The following is a 12,050-nucleotide window of genomic DNA, read 5'->3' as shown; positions in this document are numbered from 1 at the left end:
ATTTTCCCATATTTAAAAAAGAAAATTTTGACCCTGCAGTGTGGCTTGCAGGAGCTCCGGTTCCCTGACGAGGGATCAAACCCCAGGCCCATGGCAGTGACAGCACTGCCCACTGAAGCACCATGGAATTCCCAAGATCTTTCCACATTCTTAAAGATTACTGAGGACTCCAAAGAGCTTCTGTTTAGATGAGTTCTATTTATTGGTATTTTTATTACAAGTGAAATAAAAAAAATACCTATTAATTGATTTAAAATAATAATAATAAATTCATGTTAGCATAAATAACATATGTTTACTAAAAAAACTATATTTTCCCTAACCAAACTATTTAGTGGGAAGAGTAGCACTGCTTTACAGTTTTCCAAATTTATGTAATGTCTGACCTAGGAGACATATAGATGCCATGTCTGCTTCTGCCTTCATTCTATTTTAATATTCTACTTTGATAGGAGTAGATTAAGAAAACCTGGTCTCCCTCAGACACATAGTTGGAAAAGGAAGAAGTATTTTAATTGATACTTTTTCGGACAACTGTGGATCTTCTTCTTTGATACTACATTAAAATTGAACAAATGATAATTTTTTAAAGGATGGATACAAGGTGGGATCTGGACCCACATCAATGAGCTTTTTATACTTGTTACATTAAAATCCTTTGGTAAATTTTACCATTTGACTTGATCTTTTACCCAGGCATGGGTTAGCAACATTGGGAATATACTGATTCATGAATTACCCAGGCCTTTTAAATACTGACACATTTCATAATATATTATCAAAAAGTTGACTTATTTAAATAATACCATTCTGATATGTACTATTTTAGGGCAGCCAGGCATGAGGATTGTGTTTCTTACACTTCCAATATCTGTATACTACTCAGGACACTGTCAGTTAACACAGAGATCATAAATTTTTGGAAATGCTTAAAACAAAGTGGTAAATTCATTATAATGTTTAAAAATTCAAAAGGTGAATGTCTTTCAAAATTCTTTCAGGGGATATTTGGTAAATTTTACCATTTGAATTGATCTTTTACCCAGGCATGAGGTAAAACTGGTGGAGATGGTGACTGTAGCCATGAAATTAAAAGACGATTGCTACTTGGAAGAAAAGCTATGACCAACCTAGACAACATATTAAAATAGCAGAGACATTACTTTGCCAACAAAAATCTGTCTAGTCAAAGCTATGGTTTTTCCAGTATCATGTATGGATGTGAGATTTGGACCAAAAAGAAAGCTGAGCACTGAAGAATTGATGCTTTTGAACTGTGGTGTTGAAGAAGACTCTTGAGAGTCCCTTGGGCTGCAAGGAGATCCAACCAGTCCATCCTAAAGGAAATCAGTCCTGAATATTCATTGGAAAGACTGATGCTGAAGCTGAAGTTCCAATATTTTGGCCACCTGATGCAAAGAACTGACTCACAGGAAAAGATCCTGATGCTGGGAAAGATTCAAGGCAGGAGGAGATGGAGATGACAGAGGATGAGATGGTTGGATGGCATCAGCGACTCGATGGACATGAGTTTGAGAAAGTTCTGGAAGTTGGTGATGGACAACTTGTTGTAGCCTGGCGTGCTAAAGTCCATGGGGTCGCAAGGAGTTGGACATGACTGAGTGACTGAACTGAACTGAGGTAAAGTTTGAAGGCTACCGAGTTGGCATATTTCTAAACCTTGCTGTTTTCCTTTCCAATTTGCCAGTTTAAGACTTTATAATATAGCACAAGTGTGTGCGGATTTGGGGCATTTTGATTTTGTTTGAGAACACAAGATCTCTGTGGGGTTCTACAGAGTGTGGAACTCTGCCCACTGGAAAGTTTCCAATTGCCCAGACAGAGAACTCTGAGTTAACTATTCCACCTAGGTCTTTACTCACATATACTACTAAAGACAGAATAGAAAACCATAAGTTCATACACAAAAAGGAATAACAGTGACTTTTTAAAAGCCGATTCTGGGTTCAGAGCAAAGGACTCCCAGTCCTTTCATCTCTAGCACTGGCAAGACAAGTCTCTTTTTCTTTAGGCTTTATGATGGAAACATAAGTATTTATGACTAGAAATAATCAGAATAATAAAATTTTAAAGGATTTTTACTAAAAGGTCAATCTCTATTACATAACAATTTCAGAAAATGATGTTTAACAATTGACTTTCAACACAGTTCAGTCAGTTCAGACGCTCAGTCGTGTCCAACTCTTTGCGACCCCATGAACCGCAACACGCCAGGCCTCCCTGTCCATCACCAACTCCCGGGGTTTGCTCAAACTGATGTCCATCGAGTTGGTGATGCCATCCAGCCATCTCATCTCTGTCGTCCCCTTCTCCTCCTGTTGGTCCTTTAATGGACCGGAACTGGGTGGTCCGGAGTCGACCATGAGAGGGTGAAAGAAGGAAAGAGGCTAATATTCCCTGGGTTACGTAGCTGGCTTCCATGCTCCAGGGAATCAGCCAGAAATAGATAGAGAAAGAAAGAGAAAGAAAGACACGGGGACGAAAGCTCTGATGGAGCAAAGGTGTTTTAATCAACATGGCATGGACATATATACTGTAGTTATTCTCAGCAAAGATAAAGATTAAAATTCCAGACTTACAAAACATAAGATGATCCCCATCAAAGAGACAGTTGCAAACAATCACCTTTTCATAAGAAGGAAGAGGGTACTTATCACTGTAATGAGAAATGCCTGGATTCCTCAGCCCCAGGAAAGGTGTGCCTCTCTTAATTCCTGAATATTCAGGAATCAATAAGGGCCAGAGGGTTCCTGACAGATCAAAAACAGCACACAGGAAGCCTCTTGTTAAATGCTTCCTGACATCCTCCTGCCCCAAATCCCTCCCAGCATCAGGGTCTTTTCCAATGAGTCAACTCTTTGCATGAGGTGGCCAAAGTACTGGAATTTCAGCTTCAGCATCAGTCGTTCCAATGAACACCCAGGACTGATCTCCTTTAGGATGGACTGGTTGGATCTCCTTGCAGTCCAAGGGACTCTCAAGAGTCTTCTCCAACACCACAGCTCAAAAGCATCAGTTCTTCAACGCTCAGCTTTCTTCACAGTCCAACTCTCACATCCATACATGACCACTGGAAAAACCATAGCCTTGACTAGACAGACCTTTGTTGGCAAAGTAACGTCTCTGCTTTTTAATATGCTATCTAGGTTGGTCATAAATTTCCTTCCAAGGAGTAAGTGTCTTTTAATTTCATGCTTGCAATCACCATCTGCAGTGATTTTGGAGCCCCTCAAAAATAGTCTGACACTGTTTCCACTGTTTCCCTTCTATTTCCCATGAAGTGATGGGACCAGATGCCATGATCTTAGTTTTCTGAATGTTGAGCTTTAAGCCAACTTTTTCACTCTCCTCTCACTTTCATTAAGAGCCTTTTTAGTTCCTCTTCACTTTCTGCCATAAGGGTGGTGTCATCTGCATATCTGAGGTTATTCATATTTCTCCCAGCAATCTTGACTCCAGTTTGTGCTTCTTCCAGCCCAGCGTTTCTTATGATGCAGTCTGCATATAAGTTAAATAAGCAGGGTGACAATATACAGCCTTGACGTACTCCTTTTCCTATTTGGAACCAGTCTGTTGTTCCATGACCAGTTCTAACTGTTGCTTCCTGACCTGCATATAGGTTTCTCAAGAAGCAGGTCAGGTGGTCTGGTATTCCCATCTCTTTCAGAATTTTCCATAGTGTATTGTGATCCACACAGTCAAAGGCTTTGGCATAGGCAATATGCAGAAATAGTTGTTTTTCTGGAACTCTCTTGCTTTTTCAATGATCCAGCAGATGTTGGCAATTTGATCCCTGGTTCCTCTGCCTTTTCTAAAACCAGCTTGAACATCTGGAAGTTCATGGTTCACATATTGCTGAAGCCTGGCTTGGAGAATTTTAAGCATTACTCTACTAGCGTGTGAGATGAGTGAAATTGTGCTGTAGTTTGAGCATTCTCTGGGATTACCTTTCTTTGGAATTGGAATGAAAACTGACCTTTTCCAGTCCTGTGGCCACTGCAGAGTTTTCCAAATTTGCTGGCATATTGAGTGCAGCACTTTCATAGCACCATCTTTTAGGATTTGAAACATCTCAACTGGAATTCCATCACCTCCACTAGCTTTGTTCACAGTGATGCTTTCTAAAGCCCACTTGACTTCACATTCCAGGATGTCTGGCTCTAGGTGAGTGATCACACCGTCTTCACTATCTGGGTCGTGAAGATCTTTTTTGTACAGTTCTTATGCATATTCTTGCCACCTCTTCTTAATATCTTCTGCTTCTGTTATGTCCATACAATTTCCGTCCTTTATCGAAACCATCTTTGCATGAAATGTTCCCTTGGTATCTCTGATTTTCTTGAAGAGATCTCTAGTCTTTCCCATTCTGTTGTTTTTCTCTATTTCTTTGCATTGATTGCTGAGGAAGGCTTTCTTTTCTCTCCTGGCTATTCTTCGGAACTCTGCATTCAAATGAGAATATCTTCCCTTTTCTCCTTTGCTTTTCACTTCTCTTCTTTTCACAGCTATTTGTATGGCCTCCTCAGACAAACATTTTGCCTCTTTGCTTTTCTTTTCCATGGGGATGGTCTTGAACCCTGCCTCCTGTACGATATCACGAATCTCCATCCATAGTTCATCAGGCACTTTATCTATCAGATCTAGTCCCTTAAACCTATTTCTCACTTCCATTGTATAGTATAAGGGATTTGATTTAGGTCATACCTAAATGGTAGTGATTTTCCCTACTTTCTTCAATTTAAATCTGAATTTGGCAATAAGGAGTTCATGTTCTGAGCCACAGTCAGCTCTCGGTCTTGTTTTTGCTGACAGTATAGAGCTTCTCCATCTTTGACTGCAAAGAATATAATCAATCTGATTTCAGTGTTGACCATCTGGTGATGTCCATGTGTAGAGTCTTCTCTTGTGTTGTTGTTGGAAGAGGGTGTTTGCTATGACCAGTGTGTTCTCTTGGCAAAACTCTATTAGCCTTTGCCCTGCTTCGTTCCGTACACCCGGGCCAAATTTGCCTGTTACTCCAGGCGTTTCTTGACTTCCTGCTTTTGCATTCAAGTCCCCTATAATGAAAAGGACATCTTTTTTGGGTGTTAGTTCTAGAAGGTCTTGTGGGTCTTCATAGAACTGTTCAACTTCAGCTTCTTCAGCCTTACTGGTTGGGGCATAGGCTTGGATTACCATGATATTGAATGGTTTGCCTTGGAAATGAACAGAGATCATTCTATCATTTTTGAGATTGCATCCAAGTACTGCATTTCAGACTCTTGTTGACCATGATGGCTACTCCATTTCTTCTAAGGGATTCTTGCCCAGAGTAGTAGATATAATGGTCATCTGAGTTAAATTCACCCATTCCAGTCCATTTTAGTTCGCTGATTCCTAGAATGTCGACATTCACTCTTGCCATCTCCTGTTTGACCACTTCCAATTTGCCTTGATTCATGGACCTAACATTCCAGGTTCCTATGCCATTTTGCTCTTATAGCATCAGATCTTGCTTCTATCACCAGTCACATTCACAACTGGGTATTATTTTTGCTTTGGCTCCATTCCTTCATTCTTTCTGGAGTTATTTCTCCACTGAGCTCCAGTAGCATATTGGGCACCACCGACCTGGGGAGTTCCTCTTTCAGTATCCTATCATTTTGCCTTTTCATACTGTTCATGGAGTCCTCAAGGCAAGAATACTGAAGTGGTTTGCCATTCCCTTCTCCAGTGGACCACATTCTATCAGACCTCTCCACCATGACCCGTCTGTCTTGGATGACCCCACATGGCATGGCTTAGTTTCATTGAGTTAGACACGACTGTGGGCCTGTGATCAGATTGGCTAGTTTTCTGTGATTATGGTTTCCTTGTGTCTGACCTCTGATGCCCTCTCGCAACACCTGCCATCTTACTTGGGTTTCTCTTACCTTGGACATGGGGCATCTCTTCACGGCTGCTCCAGCAAAGCGCAGCTGCTGGTCCTTACCTTGGACGAGGGGTATCTCCTCATTTTCAACACAAAGAGGTTCTAAATACTTTGTCTGTTTTATTCAGCTTTATCTTGACCTTCATTAGTACCTAGGGACAGCAGTCTTTGTGGTACCAGATCTATGGCCCTTGTATTCGGGAATGGGGCTTCTTAGGATCAGTGTCAAATAATGTTTGTTTGTCTGGTCATCTGAGAGGTTAGAAATTCACCACCAGAAATTAAATGAAGTATTTTAGACCCATAAGCATTGATCAGCCAGTTTCATGAATGTGTTCTATCCCTGCCTTCAAGTTCTCTGGGATGCAAAAAGGGAATGGGAGAGAGTGGGGTAAGAGAGTGGAGTAAAAGGGAAAGTCCAGTTTCTCCACGGCCTTGGGTAGCCTGGATATATAGGTAGAAATATGGGGGGACTGCCAGCGAGCCCGACAGCAGTCAAGAACTGTGTTCAGTTTACTTTTGTATCCACATTACTGAACACACAGACTGGTGCAGAGTCTGGCTATCATCAACAATGTTTATTTCTAACATTCCTCAGCTCTGCGTGTCCCAGGCCAAGTGTGCCATTCCAGATCTTCAGAGCTGTTGTAGGTCAAACTCTTAAATAATTGTTTCTGCGCATTTAAAAACTGCTTGAGAAATTTTTCCAGAGTAGTATTTAACATTTTAACTATAATAAGTAATTAGCCTTTGAGATTTGCTCAAGAGTAAGGATAATTTGTCTTAAATCTTTAATGTGGCATAATAAAACAAATGCAAACATAAGTTAAAAATGGAAATGAAGTATCTAGAGATCAATGGAATCTCCTTCTCAAAAGATATTTCATACTGGAACAATATAGAAACTCCCTGGGTTAGAGTAAAGAGGATTTCTGCCTATGGACAGTGATAATAGCTACCAATTACTGCTATTGCTATAATTGCTACTTTTCCAGTATTGTGCTATATCTATACAATAATCCCAGAAATATTCATATCCCCTTTCATTGGGGAACAAATAAGGTTAGAGAGGCTAAATTACCTGGCCATGGTCAGAGAACTGGTAAATGGCAGAGCAAAGATTCAAACCCAGATGTTAACTTAGATGGGTTCCAGGAGCATCTCCAGCTATGAGAGTCAGTGATTGTTTGCCAGTCTCCCAGGAGCCACAAGAATGGCTTGCCCGTAAATGGACTGTGAGGCAATGAAAGCTGGAATGAGCTGCGTGGGTGGTAGCTGTGTGCGGCTGAGTCGGACACAGTTCTGTGTGAGATTTTACTGTGCCGTGGAACTCCAGCACCTTTTCCTGGGGGATCACGATCTGATTAAGCACTTCGGGAAGCTTCCTACTGTTCAGCAATTCACTAAAAGCAAGGATAATATAGACGAGCCATGTTTGGTTAGCCCATCTATAATTTAAGATCAGTCCAATTTGACCCAAAGTTTTTCTACTATTCAGTTGCCAGTTTAAAAAATAACTTTTGGAGCAAGATCAAGAGTAGTGCAAAGCATTTTTCCACTTGAAGAAGTGCATGTGACAGCTGGGATTTCAATTCTATTTGCAAATTGCTTTCCAAGGAAACCCACAGTTAACATGTTCAATATAAATTTGATTTTGCAAAGTCCTAGATTGTAATTGTCACAGTTTTCTCTGCCTCCATCTATTTCTTTAAACCAATGAGATTCAGCTCCCCGAAAGCAGCTATTATTGCCCTGTGACCCTAAATTCATCATTTAAAAATGTACAAATACTTCTTTATAATCATAAAATAGCAGGATCTACAGAAAGTATCAGATCAGCAAGTATTATTTAAATATAGATGGAAACTCCTAGCCAGATTCTGGCTGGTAGGAAAATATCAATTAGCAGACGACTAAATTGGAAGAATCCACATTTGGTTTGCAAATATCTTGGCTACTGTAGTCTTGTTTTTACCCCATGGCAAGCCAGATCTATCCAGTCACTCAATAAACTGAAACTCTGTGTAGGGCCCTTTTGGGCCTCCCAGGGGGCTCAAGTGGTAAGGAATCCACCCACTAGTGTAGGAGACACAAGAGATGCATGTTCAATCGCTGGGTCAGGTTGGGAAGATCCTGTGGAGTAGGAAATGGCAACCCACTCCAGTATTCTTGCCTGGGGAACCCCATGGACAGAGGAGTCTGGCAGGTTACAACTCCTGGTGTCAAAAGAGTTGGATATGACTGAGCACGCACACACACACACACACGTGCACGCACACACACACACACACACACACACACACACACACACACAGAGGACCCTTTTAAAAAACAACTAAAGCAGGAAGTACACATTTTTTAAAAGAACACATTGTGTACATCTGCTATTGTCCTTTGTTTCTTAGTCTTGATGGCAGCAGTGAGGATCATGTATGAGAATGTCTAGTTTTGTGCATGAAATTTATCCCAGAAAATTGGCCTGAAATTTAGTAGCTTTGGTACATGACTCCATGGCACTGCTCTAAAGCATTATCATTTCCTATCCATGTGACCATGTAAAAGTCACTTAACTTATTAAATGAAGTCTTTATATTACTGCAGGCAGTTGCCATGGGAATTATGTAGAATAATACACATGAAATACTTAACACCAGTACTGGTACAGAGTAAATGCTCTATAATGTTTAATGCTGACATATGTCATTAGACTTCAGAGAAAACTAACACTGTTCTGTAAATTCACAACAGTAGTCATGAGTCAAACAGATCTTTCAAATCTAAATTCTGCTACTTACTAGTAGTTTGACTTTGAGGGTGTTATTTAATCTCTCTGAATCTCACTTTTAAAATTCCAGCTGATCTTTCTGAGGAATTGGGCTCTTTTAAAAAAAAAAAAAAAAAAAACATATTAGGAAGCATCCTATAGAAGAAATATATGCTTAAATTATGCTACTTCTCAAAATTATGTATACGAAGGGGAGGGGAGGTGATGTGAGAACACCATTCAGATGTAGAGCCTAAGGGTTGTATTGTTTTCAGATAACATTTGAAAACAAAAATTCAACTATAATTGGTAATATTAAAGCAGAAATAATTCAAGCTGGATTTTAAAATGGCAGGGGAACCAGAGATCAAATTGCCAACATCCACTGAATCATAGAAAAAGCAAGGTAATTCCAGAAAAACATCTACTTCTTCTTCATTGACCACACTAAAGCCTTTGACTGTATGGATCACAACCAACCGTGGAATTTTTGTAAAGAGATGGGAATACCAGACCACCTTGCCTACCTCCTGCGAAACCTGTGTGCAAGTCAAGAAGCAACAGTTAGAACCAAACATGGAACAACAGACTGGTTCAGAATTGGGAAAGGAGTATGCTAAGGTTGCATATTGTCACCCTGCTTATTTAACTTATATGCAGAGTACATTATGTGAAATGCCAGGCTGGATGAAGCACAAGCTGGAATCAAGAATTCTGGGAGAAATATCAATAATCTCAGATATGCAGATGACACCACCCTTATGGCAGAAAGTGAAGAGGAACTAAAGAGCCTCTAGATGAGGGTGAAAGAGGAGAGTGAAAAAGCTGGCTAAAAACTCAACATTCAGAAAACTACAATCACGGTATCTGGTCCCATCACTTCACGGCAAATAGATGAGGAAACAATGGAAACAGTGATAGACTTTATTTTCTTGGAGTCCAAAATCACTGTAGATGGTGATTGCAGCCATGAAATTAAAAGATGCTTGCTCCTTGGGAAAAAAACCTATGATAAACCTAGACAGCATTATTAAAAAGCAGAGACATTGCTTTGCCAACAAAAGTCTGCCTAGTCAAAGCTACGATTTTTCCAGTAGTCAAGTACGGACGTGAGAGTTGGACCATAAAGAAGGCTGAGCACTAAAGAATTGATGCCTTCAAACTGTGGTGTTGGAAAAGACTCTTGAGAGTCCCTTGGACAACAAGAAGATCAAACCAGTCGATCCTAAAGGAAATCAATCCTGAATACTCACTGGAAGGATTGATGCTGAAACTAGACCTCCAATAGTTTGGCCACCTGATGAGAAGAGCTGACTCATTGAAAAAGCCCTTATGTATGGGAAAGGTTGAGGGTAGGAGGAGAAGGGGGCAACCGAGGATGAGATGGTTGGGTGGCATCATTGACTCAATAGACATGAATTTGAGCAAACTCTGGGGGATAGTGAAGGACAGAGAAGCCTGGCATGCTGCAGTTCATGGAGTTGCAAAGAGTTGGATATGACTTAGCAACTGAACAACAACAAAGGTAGAGCTTTCCTCATTTTTGTGCTCAAGGGGATTTCCCAGCCCATTCATGAGCAGAGAAGGTCCTCAGGGGTCAACAGAGGAAGGGAGCACCAGCCCATAATATGTCCTGCTAACTTCCCAGAAACTCTTGCCCTGGAATCCATCTTGGCTGAAAGATGTACATATGTATCAAGGAGCTCCCTGAATCAGACCAAATATAGGCATGAGCATAGGCCCATATACTTTATCTGCTTCACAATCTCTGTCTCTTTGTTGAATTCTTTCTTCAAAGAAGACAAGGTCCTGCTTCAAGCTACCACATCTCTCATCCTCTGGCCCTGAGATCAAAATTTTGTCTTCTTTTTCTCATTTCTATGGTTAGATATGGAGTATAAATGAGCCATCAGATTTCAGTCTTTTAAGGATTTTATCATTCCAAGTTTTCAGTTTGTCCTTATGGGAACAGGTCTATTTTATTTGATTAATATATCAGTATTTCCTTCTCTTTTGTATTTAATATCATGCCATATGTTATACGTGAAAGCATATTTTAAGTTGACTGCTGAAATACTACTATTTCTTTGTCCAAAGGCATTTTATTTGTACAGACTTTATTGAGCATTTTATACTAGAATGAAGACATTAGAGACATGATGAGTCATGGCTTAACTAGACTGTCACCAAGAATCAGTCTGAGACAGTTAGTACTCTCAGACAACCAGTCAAGCAGTTAATGACTGAGAAAACCCCCTAGTTAATTTGTCAGCTGAAGTCTCAGTGGTTAGGAGCTTCATAAAGAACATGACTTGCATCCTTCTCTACAGACTGTCATCTAAAAACCCCGGAAATGGCTAACAGGCAGAAATTCTCTCCCACCCTTCTGAAGTTACTACTTCCTATGAAAAAGAGTATTCCTGTCAATGCCTAGCCATGCTCCAGTGACAAGGCTGATGAACAACAGGCATAGAAAGACCAACAGCTTGCAGCCTGCTATGGCCCCAGGGAGCCCAATGCTGTGAGGAAGGACATTTTGGCCAGGGATCCACGCCAGAAAGTGTAAATGAAAACACGTCTCATGCAGATTTGACATTTTGGACTATTCTTACTGAACTCAAAATACCAGAGTCAGAAACACAATTTGGGCATAAAATCATTTCTAGGAAGTTAGCATGTATATGGGTCATATTAATTCAGAGAACAGTAAGGGATCTTCCCAAGACCTTCTGAGAGCAACATGCACCTGATGTAAGGGAGGTAGAAGTTATCCATGCCCACTAGAAGTAGGAACATTCCCTCATTGCTTGGAAGTCCTCAAGTCCTGGAGTCTGTACTCCTGCCTACAAATATTGAAGCTGCTTCAACTTCAATATATGAAGAGAAGAGGAAAGCATGGACAAACAACAGAGGGACAGACAGCAAATGGCTGAATATAAAATAATTTTTATATTCACAACCAGAACAAAGAGGAAAATGGGCATGGGAATGACAAAATGCTAAAATTCATCTATTATAGAATCTGAATTCTGAATACTTCTTCTAAAGCAATTTTCTTAATATGCCAGTTTTCTGGGGAAGCTCTCTGGGGAATTTGATCACATAGTTACATCACTATCCTAGCCTCTCAGAAAGTAGGTTTGAAAGGGACTTAGAAAGTTTCCAGTCCAATAACTTCATCTTGGGAAAACTAAAATCAGAGCAGTAGGATGCTTTCCCCAAGGTCGTAAGTTAAGTTAGAAGTAAAGCTGAGACTAGATGCAGGTCTTGACCCCTGTGCAACGACACTTTCCCTCTTCTGTGTATGTGACAAAAGACAATGAAACATCCTGCTCGCAAGTCTCAACCAGTCAT

The sequence above is a fragment of the Muntiacus reevesi genome, chromosome 7, assembly GCF_963930625.1.
Source record: "Muntiacus reevesi chromosome 7, mMunRee1.1, whole genome shotgun sequence".
Lineage (NCBI taxonomy): Eukaryota > Metazoa > Chordata > Mammalia > Artiodactyla > Cervidae > Muntiacus > Muntiacus reevesi.
Note: the sequence above shows the minus strand (reverse complement) of the source record.